The sequence below is a fragment of the Ceratina calcarata genome, unplaced genomic scaffold (assembly GCF_001652005.2).
Source record: "Ceratina calcarata isolate Rehan_Ccalc_2016 unplaced genomic scaffold, ASM165200v1 scaffold154.2, whole genome shotgun sequence".
NCBI lineage: Eukaryota > Metazoa > Arthropoda > Insecta > Hymenoptera > Apidae > Ceratina > Ceratina calcarata.
Genome location: NW_017136637.1, coordinates 158811 through 169532, shown reverse-complemented (window position 1 = coordinate 169532; position 10722 = coordinate 158811). Strand labels below are relative to the sequence as shown.

Sequence of the window (10722 nt, the reverse complement as noted above, 5' to 3'; positions counted from 1 at the left end):
TATATTTTATTTACCCATCCTCGCCCTATTGGGCTTAGAGTTTTAAACAGAACTAACAAATACTTATAGCAAAAAAAGTGAATGAACTGTAAGTATGTATATGGGTTGAAAGTTTTAAAGAGTGCAGCTTACTAGACAGATCATAGGCACATGATGTGACATTTAATATCTTAAATTATCGTTTGCTGGATATTAATCTTGATCCACTTTATTATCAGTTTCCTGATAAGCTATGCTTTTTCAATATCTAAGTTTGAAAGAGTGCAGCTTATACTCTTTATTAGAACTTTTAATATTTTAATAATGGGAAAAATGGGTACAGGTTGGTAATGAAGGACTGTATTAAATACGAAAAACTAAAAGAATAATGCTGAAAGATATATAATATGATTTTCAAATTATATATACTGAGATTCGTATTAATATTCGAAAACATTTCAAAGTAGAATAACTTTTTTAACATCAGGCCAATCGACTTAATTTTTTTAAGATGACATAAAATGATAAAGAGGTATGCCAGTGTATAGAAATTGGAACGGTTCACCTCATGTATAATTCGAATTTGGAAAAACGTTTCGTTTATCATTGCGCAACGATCGTTTCGCCTGGAATAAGAAAACGCAGCACGCCGTGATTTCCGCTTGGCAACAACGCTCACAGGCACAGGACACAAGCTGTGCGTCTCGGTCGGATTGAGTCAGTGGCATAATCGAAGGGGGGAGTAACACATATTACATATACAGGGTGCCCCTGTATCTTGAGACAAGTTAATTGATATCTTGTAAACAACACTTTTTTTTAAATTACGTTTCCAATAAAAGTTGTTGGATTCCGAGCTGGATCCAATGATCACATTACATTTCTTTGTAATAACGGAGGTTTAAAAGTTGTGTGGAGTACAAATCGTTTATTACATAGGAACTCTACTTTTTATTATTGCTTTATATTCTCAGGAGAATAGTGAACAGGTTTCGTCTCAATCACTTTTTTGTTAAGTATTATGTTCATAAGATAAATCGCGATTAAATATTTAGAAGAACAAAGTGAAGAACAAGAGAATTGTAAGGGGAATTGTATTTATGGTCGTTTTACGTTAGAAGAAAAAAGGTTGTAGTCATCGCATTTGTTCATTTGTTGTTATTGCAACTCGTTCTATTTTCGATGCGTTTACGGCTGTTTTCCGTGTCCTTGTAATATGTCGTTTTTCGACCAATCGGGCTTCGATTCTTCCGTTTTTTAAGTTAGTAATAGTTACGGTTACCATATTTTTGGGGACAAAGAAGAAGGTGGGAATTATAACAACACGCAAACAGGAAAAAATAACACAATTCTTGTATAGGATTATAGCATCTTGTATAGCATTTCAATTAGTTATTGTTTGCTGTTTGTGTGTTGTCATAATTCCCACCTTTTTTTCTGTCCCCGATTTCGCTCCGAAAAATACGATCACCGTATTAATAACTAACAAAGTGGGTGATTGGAACAAAAGTTGTGCACTTTTGTCCTGAAAGCAATAATATAGAGTGAAGATTTCATCCGATCATCCGACGATCCTATAATAACTTTTATTCGAAACGTTGTTTTTGAAAATGTTTTTTACAAGATATTGATCTATTTCAAAATAAACGGATCACCCTGTATACATACATATAGGCATATACATTGAGGGTCAAAAGTGAGTGTGGTAAGCTATACTACGTCTCGAAAACATACAGTTCTAATTGTAAGTGTCTATATGCACGTTATACGCGAATTGAAAATTGATACGAAGACTGGAGGATATGTGAGAATACACGGGGTGAGTCAGTAAGAAGTAGCATATACACTAACGTATTACTTAATGAATTTTATTGAAACGTATTGTGCACGAATTCATGAAATTAATTTATTTTTAATTATTAAATAAAGAATTAAAAAAATTAAAATTTGTTCTTGTCAGGAGTAAGTGGGTAAATTTTCCTCTGGCAAATCCGTTTTATAGTTAAAATTTACTTCGAATCGAATCTAAGTGTCAAATCAGATGAAGAAATCAATTTAGAGTTATGGAATTGATTCCTTGAAAAGTTGTTAAGCGAAAAACAGTTGGAACGATTTTGACGTGCTGCTTTCTAACCTGTAGCATGACATTAGCTCAATATCAGAGGTATTGTGAAAGTTTTTAATTCATCACGTAAGATTTAGAACGTGAACGGATCGCAAAAATAGATTGGCGCACACTTCTTTTTATTTTTTGTTGCGTAATCTCATTGAAAAACAGATGAAAAAGAAGAAAGTATAAAGTTTTGTTTGTTGGAATTCACCGGTTCAAAACAATAGAATTCCAGATGTTGGATACAAAAAATATCGGAAATCATATTCCACGAGATACCCTTTAGAATCTGGCAATATCTGATAATTTACGTTATATTTATGAATATTTATTTAATATAAATTATGGATCAATTTTCATCCACTAATATCTCACAATTTAAATATCAGGCATATCGAAAATCGTATATCATTAATGAGGTATTAACGAAAAAATAAATTTTGAATGAAAACAGAGGTTTCCTGGTACAATTTACATCAATGTAAATCAATCATCAGCGGATAATTTTACGATACTGTTGTCTGTACTCTGTCACTCTGTATGTAAATCGGTCAATGAAAAATGTCGAAACTTATAAAGATTACAATTCAAAGTGAGCTTCGCTTTTATTACATGTATATTTGATACATAAAATGAGAACTGATATAGTTGACTAAACGAGCAGACTAATTTTTCACTGTTATACGTACAGTAATTCTTCCTGTTTCATTTCTCGTGTGTAGACGAAAGAGAAAAGAACAGAAAAGGTAATGGATGATCTTATTTCCTTCCATAATACGCTATACATACAGGGTGAGAAAGTAACTTTGTCCACCTTGATTATCACTGGAACTGTGACAATGAATGTTGTCGAAAAAAAATGTTTTAAACAAATATTTGGGGCCTGAAGAGTTTAATATAACCATAGTTTAACATCGAAGTAATGGTAGGTCGGTAGAAGAAATCTCATATCTTTTGTTTGGCTACTGCATTTCATCGAATAATGAATAGTTGAAAAATGTGACAAAATTAATGTAGATTATAATAAAGAGCATACATTTTTCCAGATTATATTGACCATGGAGTTAATATTATCTTATTGTTTTATGAATGTTTGTGTGTTTGATCATATTTCTGTTACGAATGAGAAATTCTATTTCCACCATATAAGTAATGAATGTCCTTTTCATTAAATCATTATTTAATTTATTGTAGATGATATTTCTTACTGACTCACTCTGTATTGTATAGACATAAGTGTGTGGAGTATGATTTTAGAATTGGATAGGTGCAGCTGAAATAGCTTTGAGATTTTTTATGGGTTTAAATAAAAATTGAAATATTTTTTTGCCAATCGTAATACTCATTTAGGTTGCAATTATTATAACTTGAAAAATATTTATAATCTTTGAACAATCAATTATGAATGGCTTCAACGTGACAAGCTTTTAGAGCAGTGATATTTTATGTACTATACGTTCACGAGTATTTCCTTGCGTGAATAATTGGTGCAGCGTTGCCGAATTTCTGCCAAGTCGAGTGAAATGAGTGAGTAACACTGAAACGAGTGGGGCGTAAGTAGAGAGCAGAGCGGAAAAGAGAGGATAGATAGAGAGTTGAAAAAGAATAAAGAAACAAAAGCAGCTGGCGTGAAAGCCACTGATACTGCTGCGGTGGGGAAAAGATGAAAGAGGAGGATACTCGGGCCAGTAGCGTAGCGTTACCATCATCCAGTAAACATATGTATATGTATAGGTACAGTCTACTTTATAAAATCTCTTTAAAATGTTTATTATTTTGCATTTAAAAATTTTAAGTATTGCAATTTCCACTCAGCTTTTCATATTTCGTATATCGTTGTCGAATAACATGTATGTATGTATACGGAAAGAATTCCTTATAATAAAAATGTCAATATGAATTTTCATCGACGCTGCTGACAGAAATTAACATTTTAAATAATCCTGCCGTTTGAAAAAATTTATAGTTGACCTCAATTTTCGAGGTACTTACAAAATATTTTCCTTCATCGAATTTGGATTTATGCAAGAATTAATACGATCCAGTACATACTAAACAACACTTAAATACTCAGTTAACGAAATGGAAGAATAATTAATTAGATCGATGAATTCCTTCCTTCCTTCCTTTCAACTTTCGCAGTAAATCTTAATTCGCACTCTATCCACTCTATATTCGTTTCTTTCTTCTCCCTTGTGAACATAATCAACTACATTTTATAAGGTTAATCTTATTGATTCACTCTGTCCATTATTAGCTTTGCACATTTACTTTTTGTCAACAAATCGGAAAAGATACTTGGAATCTTTCATTCGAATACACAGAGATAGCAGTGAAACAGCTTTTATGAAGTGATGAATGCCATTTCTGTTCGCTCCATAAAACAGAGAAATTCTGATGTTGACCAACTTTCGTTACCGATTCGCAACGAGTTTTGATTCGGTCAAGTGTTTCATGATTCTTTTTATAAAATTCTACAAAAAAAACAAATTTAGGCTTCGTACAATTATTCATTTCATCTAGTAAATCACTTAATAATCTGCAAGTATCAAGTTTAAGTTCAATGTACATATTGTAACAGAACTGATTGATTCTAATTGAAAATAAACTCAACAGAATTTACCATCTGTATCGCGCATTTTTCATGTAATATTACATGTTTTTAGATGTATTAGATTGCTATTTGATTTCTATACGAAATATAACTTTTTCAGTATTAACTTAAGAAATTAAATTTAGTAACAACGTCCTTCAATCTTTCTTGTAGAGAGCGACGAGATCTACAATTTCCATATAAAAATTTTTCGCTAGTGTCAATAGTTAACGAGCAATTTGCAAAAAACTGTTTTTTCGTTTTTCGTCAATAACTCGTTAAGTATTGATGCTAGCGAAGAATTTTTATACAGAAATTGTAGATCTCGTCGTCCTTTTTAGCACGTAGCTATTTATTATTAGCATTATTCTTCCGACGTCTGATTTCTTTAATTAATTATCGGAAATGCGTCTTTCTAAGGTACATACACTTTTGGGATTGACTATATCGCCAGTACATCCTTAAGCATCATTGTATTCATTTTACTATTGATAATTTATGTACTTTTATCCACAGTATATATCTTTTACGTCCTTTACATACCTAATTTTGCTAGAAATGCATCCGCAATCCGCAGTCTTTACGCTCTATTCCGCTCAGTCTTTTGTTAGTGATCAGCTTCAGTTCGTGATCGAGATATGAATCCGTGATAAGTAGTTATTCAAACATTATTGTCAGTATAAATTACGTCTTTTCCGATATCCAATGTTTAAGAGATTAGTTACAACGGTCGTTTCACTCTTGTAACGATGATAAAACGATACTCGCATAACATCTATGATAGCTGTTTAATGTGAAAAATAATACTGTTTCTTAATTTTTGATAAAAATCTGGAAAACGTAAAAGGCTAGCATATTGTGGGCGTTATACATTTGTTGATTACATGCCAGTAAATATGTTCGTGACTCGCGTGTCTGTCTCTGTGTAGAGTAGAACAGAGCGTGGGAAGGCATGGGAAAATTGTGTAAGGAGCTCTGGGCTTGCAGCTGGTGGGGAAAGTACGACAGAAGGGAAGTAGCGATGGGATCAAGTTCACAATGTGTTCACTGTTGGCTAATATTTGAAAAAAATTCAGTTATGTGCGTTCACAGTATAAAATGAATTGTTAATACATTTTATGAAAATTTTTTAAAACAGATTAAAAAGCATATTTTAGTTAGTTAGTTTCGTTAAATTCGTTTATTTCAATTTTAATAACGACAATAATGTCGAAGGAATTAAAAAGTATATAAAAGAGATTGATTTATAGTAGTACATGACTGTTATTGCTGTTACTTCGTGTTATCAGTCTCATATAGGTATTTATCTTGGATTATTATTTAAGGCTATAAGTAGAAATCGTTTATTTATGGCGAAACACTGCATGTGAAAACATCGCATGATACTTGCTAAGTAAACAGCAAAAATAAAAGAGAGTTCAGGTATTGGAAACACTTTCTGATGTAACATTCTACAGTTGGAAGCTAAACAAGTTCGAAGATCGTTAGTGTCGACTTTTTCAAGTCTTATCAAGATGTTTAATCGTTTTTATTAACTACCTGATTAGATTAGAATGCACCTATTTTTTACTATTTTTACTAAAAATAATCTACAATCAGTTGACTGTTTTTATGATCTACTACGCATTTTCAGCATCGTACATTACTAAATAGTATGTATAGTAGCGTAGACATAAAAAATACAAAACCTTATGAGAATAGAAAACAGGATGATAATAATGAATTGTTACTACACTGATAATTATTTCGGTTGGCTTGGTTGCATGGGTATAGTATCAAGAATTTTTGTCTGAACAAAGGAAGGGCTTCGGTAGTGAAAATCTGGCAACAGGGGAAACCTTTTGGAAAGGATACACTCATTGTGACGCGATGGTTGCCGTCGCCCTCCGAAAAAACATCTGCCATGGCATGGAGGCCTGGTGTAGGGACAGACTATTGAATTCCTTAAAAACGCACGTAATTCTCAACGTTCCTATTGCGTCGATATTGATAATACTAATAACTGTGACAAACTGACTGACTGTGATAAACGGATAACGATCCAACTTGGAATCCAACGATAAGAGAGAAAATGCGTAAACAATGTTAAGAAACGATAATGCAATCCTATACTATAATGCTTGTCCAGTGAAATTAACGCGCACAATGGATAATTATACAATCCTTTAATAATAGCTGTTATTTCATATGTATTAGAATCTTACGATTACAACACTAATCTAATAATTAACACATGTTTTCTAATTATAACATGTTTGAGGCTTTGGTATGAAAAATATTCGATTTCCAGACATCGAATCTAATTTGGAACGAATTCAATTTTTCAATTTTCCTTAAAGTCTAGTGTTTTTGCTCAAAGTCTATGCGAGGTTTCGATACAAACTAAAAATATACAATATAGATACGTGAATAGAATATTTAGTTGTTGTTTCATGTTCATATTTATTGCTGGTTTCTAATTATTAATTTTGGTTGATGATAACATACTTTTATACTCTCGATGATAACGTGTATTTCACAACAACGCAAGTAATACGAATTTCAAACAGTCCAACTCTTTTATCTGATATTCTTACGCTTGTGAGTTCGTGTGAACGATCACGTAAGCTACACATCTTAGGGGAACACAAAGAAGAAAAACGTGACGCCTTCTACACGATTCACACAGACACGAACGACTATGTATTCACGTATAGATAGGGTACCAGCTTTCTCGTTGTTGCCCACGCAAGTGCCTTTGCAAGCCGACTATCCCACGTCTCCAAATTCTCAACTGGTTTTATAGTTTTACACATTTTTGTTCAGAAACTTCTCATTACATTATATGTATATTAATTTCCATTAAGTAAACATATGTAAATTTAAGGAAACCATGTACAGTGAAGGGAGATGGAAAAAGATGACCAGAAAGAATTTTTCTCATTTTTATCAGGTTGCCACTTTCCTGTAGACGCCGAGTCAATTAACGAATAAACGATAAATCAATTAATTCATCCTTCTGTGTGATACACAAGCAAAGATTACATCTATTTAGAGACTTTCTCTTCGGTCTGTAGTCCGTGTTTCGAAATAAAGTCGAATAGATTGCTCGAAGCTGTTTATGTGCTCTCTTAGAAAGTGGCTCGTTTGTTTTCACGATTATCCATAATTACCATCACTCTTCATGCTTCGTCCCTTTTTTCCTGCTGATAATTTTTATTTTTAGTTACTCGTTCATAATTATTTCTAGATAGATGTGAAAAGAAGAAACTGCTTTGTAAACCGAGATGTTAAGCGCAATTGCAATTCATGCTGTTTAACTTATAGATTGTGATTTATACAAGGTGAGCCGATTTCATTATAAATTCACGAGAAGAAACATATTTTAATTTATCACAATCCATAAATTATTTAATGATCTTCATCACATAATGAAATCAAACACTGCGTGATTTCATAAAATCGTTAATATCAGGGACATATTTAACAGATGTCAAAATTGTTGTAGTTCGCATCGTTAATTGTTCTGTGCATAATACGAGTTCTAGTAAGTAACAGAATCTAGAAGAATAAAAATAGAGTCCAGTAATTAACGAGAAAATAAAAGTTCTTTCTTGTATTCTACATATTTACGTTTTTCTATTATTGTTCGGTTAATAGACTGCGAATTTTATGTAATTATAAGAAAATGTAATGGCCATTTCCTACCTGATATTTGGTTTTTCTGATGCCTCGTCTCGCTGAACGAATTATAAACACCTCTTCCGTGGCAACCAATTTTTATTACTAGCAATTCCCTGTCTATTCACACCCCACGTCCCACGTAAGCCCATGACCTATTATGAACCCTACTCTTTTTTCTTCTCCCATTTACGTCATCGTGCGTGTCCATTTTATGTAACGTTCTAACAAAATAAATTGATCCGACAATCGGTTACTGCTTATTTTTAAACAGTTAACCAAGCTTCGTGCGACGAGCTGTGATAACTTGTCCAAAGAAACTCTTCACTTTTTAAAACGTTACAACGTATATTTTCCTCGAAATTGATTAAATTCATTTTAGTAGCAACCAATTTTGAAACAAGACTTCCGTACATTTATGTCGACAATTAACAAAAAAAAAAAAAAATTATACTTACAGATATACATTTTTATACGTACACTTTTTAATGACCATTCGATGCAGCTCGTTATTATTCTTTGTACAAAATTATTAAGTTGCTAACGACGAAAAATTATTAGTTTAGAATTTTAAAAGATATTATTTCTGTTGTATGTGTAGCTGATCACGTAAGTATTTTATATACACTTACTTTTCTGATGTCGGTGTTCGAGGCTATGCCCTTCAGTCTGAATGCCAATGTTTATTCGATTTCTAAATGATTCTTCAACTCTCCGCGACATTTTGATTGAAATTTTTTGGTAAGAAAAATTAAAGATCTTCTTAGACATTCTTACAAATAAAAATAATACTATCTTTCCAACATGATAATACGTTTTAAACTAATGATTTTTCGACATAAGTGATTTAATACATTTGTGTAGAACATAACGCGCAGCATCGAACGATGTATTAAAATGTGTACTATAATTCCATGTAAAGAAACGAAATTCGCCTAAAAATCTCGAAAAGTAATACCTCGAGAAAAATTACCTGTTTATCATGTTTATTCGCCCCGTCAAACCGAACAATATTTCCGCTTAACATTTTTTTGATATTATAAAAAAGAAGTGAGATTTTCGAGATGGTCAAGGTATTTTTTGTTCACTCAATGTAAGAACTATCAACTATTACATTTACTGTGCAAGTTTATAGCTCGGAAAGGTACTGCAGATAGGCACCAAGTATTGTAAACCGTGTTGTAATAGTGTTTAGGCAGTCCGAGGCAGATTAAATTCGACTTAACCCAAGGCAGGTAGAAAAAGAGGAGAACCTCCAAAAGGGCTCATTTATTGCACAGCAGATGAAAGTTATATTGGGATTAACAGAATTGTCGTATTTTCGAAAAACGAAAAGGCTCGGCTGGAGTGAGCTATAGAATTTTCTTTCTTGAACTAAAGAATTACTTTAAGCATGATCCTAGAGAATTAAACTTGTTTAAAGTAGTTAATGTAGTAGAGTACAGCCTCTAAAGTGTAAAGGATAGATTTTTATCTATTGTATGCACTGTATTGGTTTTGACATTGGGAAAGAGAAAGAGAGGAGGTCAGGAAGTGGGTGAGGTCTCTCTCTTTCATGAGAGTTTCCTTCAACGTCCCAACACAGGCCTGTGTCCTAATAGATCTAACATTTAATCATTTATTGTGCGTTCAACTTGTTTATGAGCTTAAAACAATGTAGGCAGTATCTGATCTAATGTTTTCCAAGTTAAATAAATCTCATTGTGAATAGTTTGGTAATTACTATGGTACGTAACGCGTAGAAAGAAAGCACATATAAAATCCACACTCGTACTAAACGTTAATAAAAGAAGTAAGAGATATACAGCGAATAGCAACAGCTTTTAAAAAATGCGAATAGACGAGAAACAGGATTATTTATCCGTTGGTATACGTGGGCTTGTATTAAGGCGAAAGGCTCGGCGATTTGCTAACATCAGGGTCATCTAACTGTTTCGTAGATCCATCCTACTTCTCGTTCGAAGGAACAAGAGTTAGGAGGATAGACGAGTATTTCAGCTAAGAATCATTTTACTTAGAAATATCATTATCATATTGAATTGTTGCATGTCAAAGACGAGAAATTTAATTTTTTACTCATCATCTTGCAATATCTCATCTTCCTTCTGTTCTATGATAAAAGTAGTTATTATCGAATTTACATCTTACAAATTCCTCAGAGAAATAAACACAATAAAAAATGAATTGGAATCATTATCCTAAGTTTTATATGTCTATAGAAAATACGTGTATTAAGTTTATGAGTTGACTGTACATAGATAGTATAATTTCATTCGTATGTTTTCTACAACGTCTATAAAATTATGAAAGGGAGTGTACTGAAGCACGAGGTTCAAGCCAGGCCCTATTGATTTTAGCTTTCGAGCCTGTTGGCTTACAC

The 10722-nt window shown here is 32.6% G+C and overlaps 1 protein-coding gene and 1 long non-coding RNA gene across 5 annotated transcripts in view; one reads left to right on the top strand and one right to left on the bottom strand.

Moving 5' to 3' along the window:
* Ipk1 (Inositol phosphate kinase 1) overlaps positions 1-10722 on the top strand; it is a 29608-nt gene that overhangs the window by 1949 nt on the left and 16937 nt on the right. The window contains exon 1 of one of the 4 annotated variants that reach the window (XM_026819581.1): positions 476-1798. The exons of the other annotated variants lie outside the window; for them this stretch is intronic. The gene's annotated coding sequence lies outside the window, so the exon portion shown is untranslated. Of the gene's footprint in view, positions 1-475; positions 1799-10722 lie in introns of those variants that run through there. 4 annotated transcript variants of the gene reach the window in all.
* LOC113465224 (uncharacterized) lies at positions 3985-10218 on the bottom strand. Its single transcript, XR_003390065.1, has 3 exons — positions 8370-10218; positions 5226-7867; positions 3985-4563 (listed from the first exon to the last, which is right to left on the bottom strand). It is a non-coding gene; the product is annotated as an uncharacterized LOC113465224 (long non-coding RNA).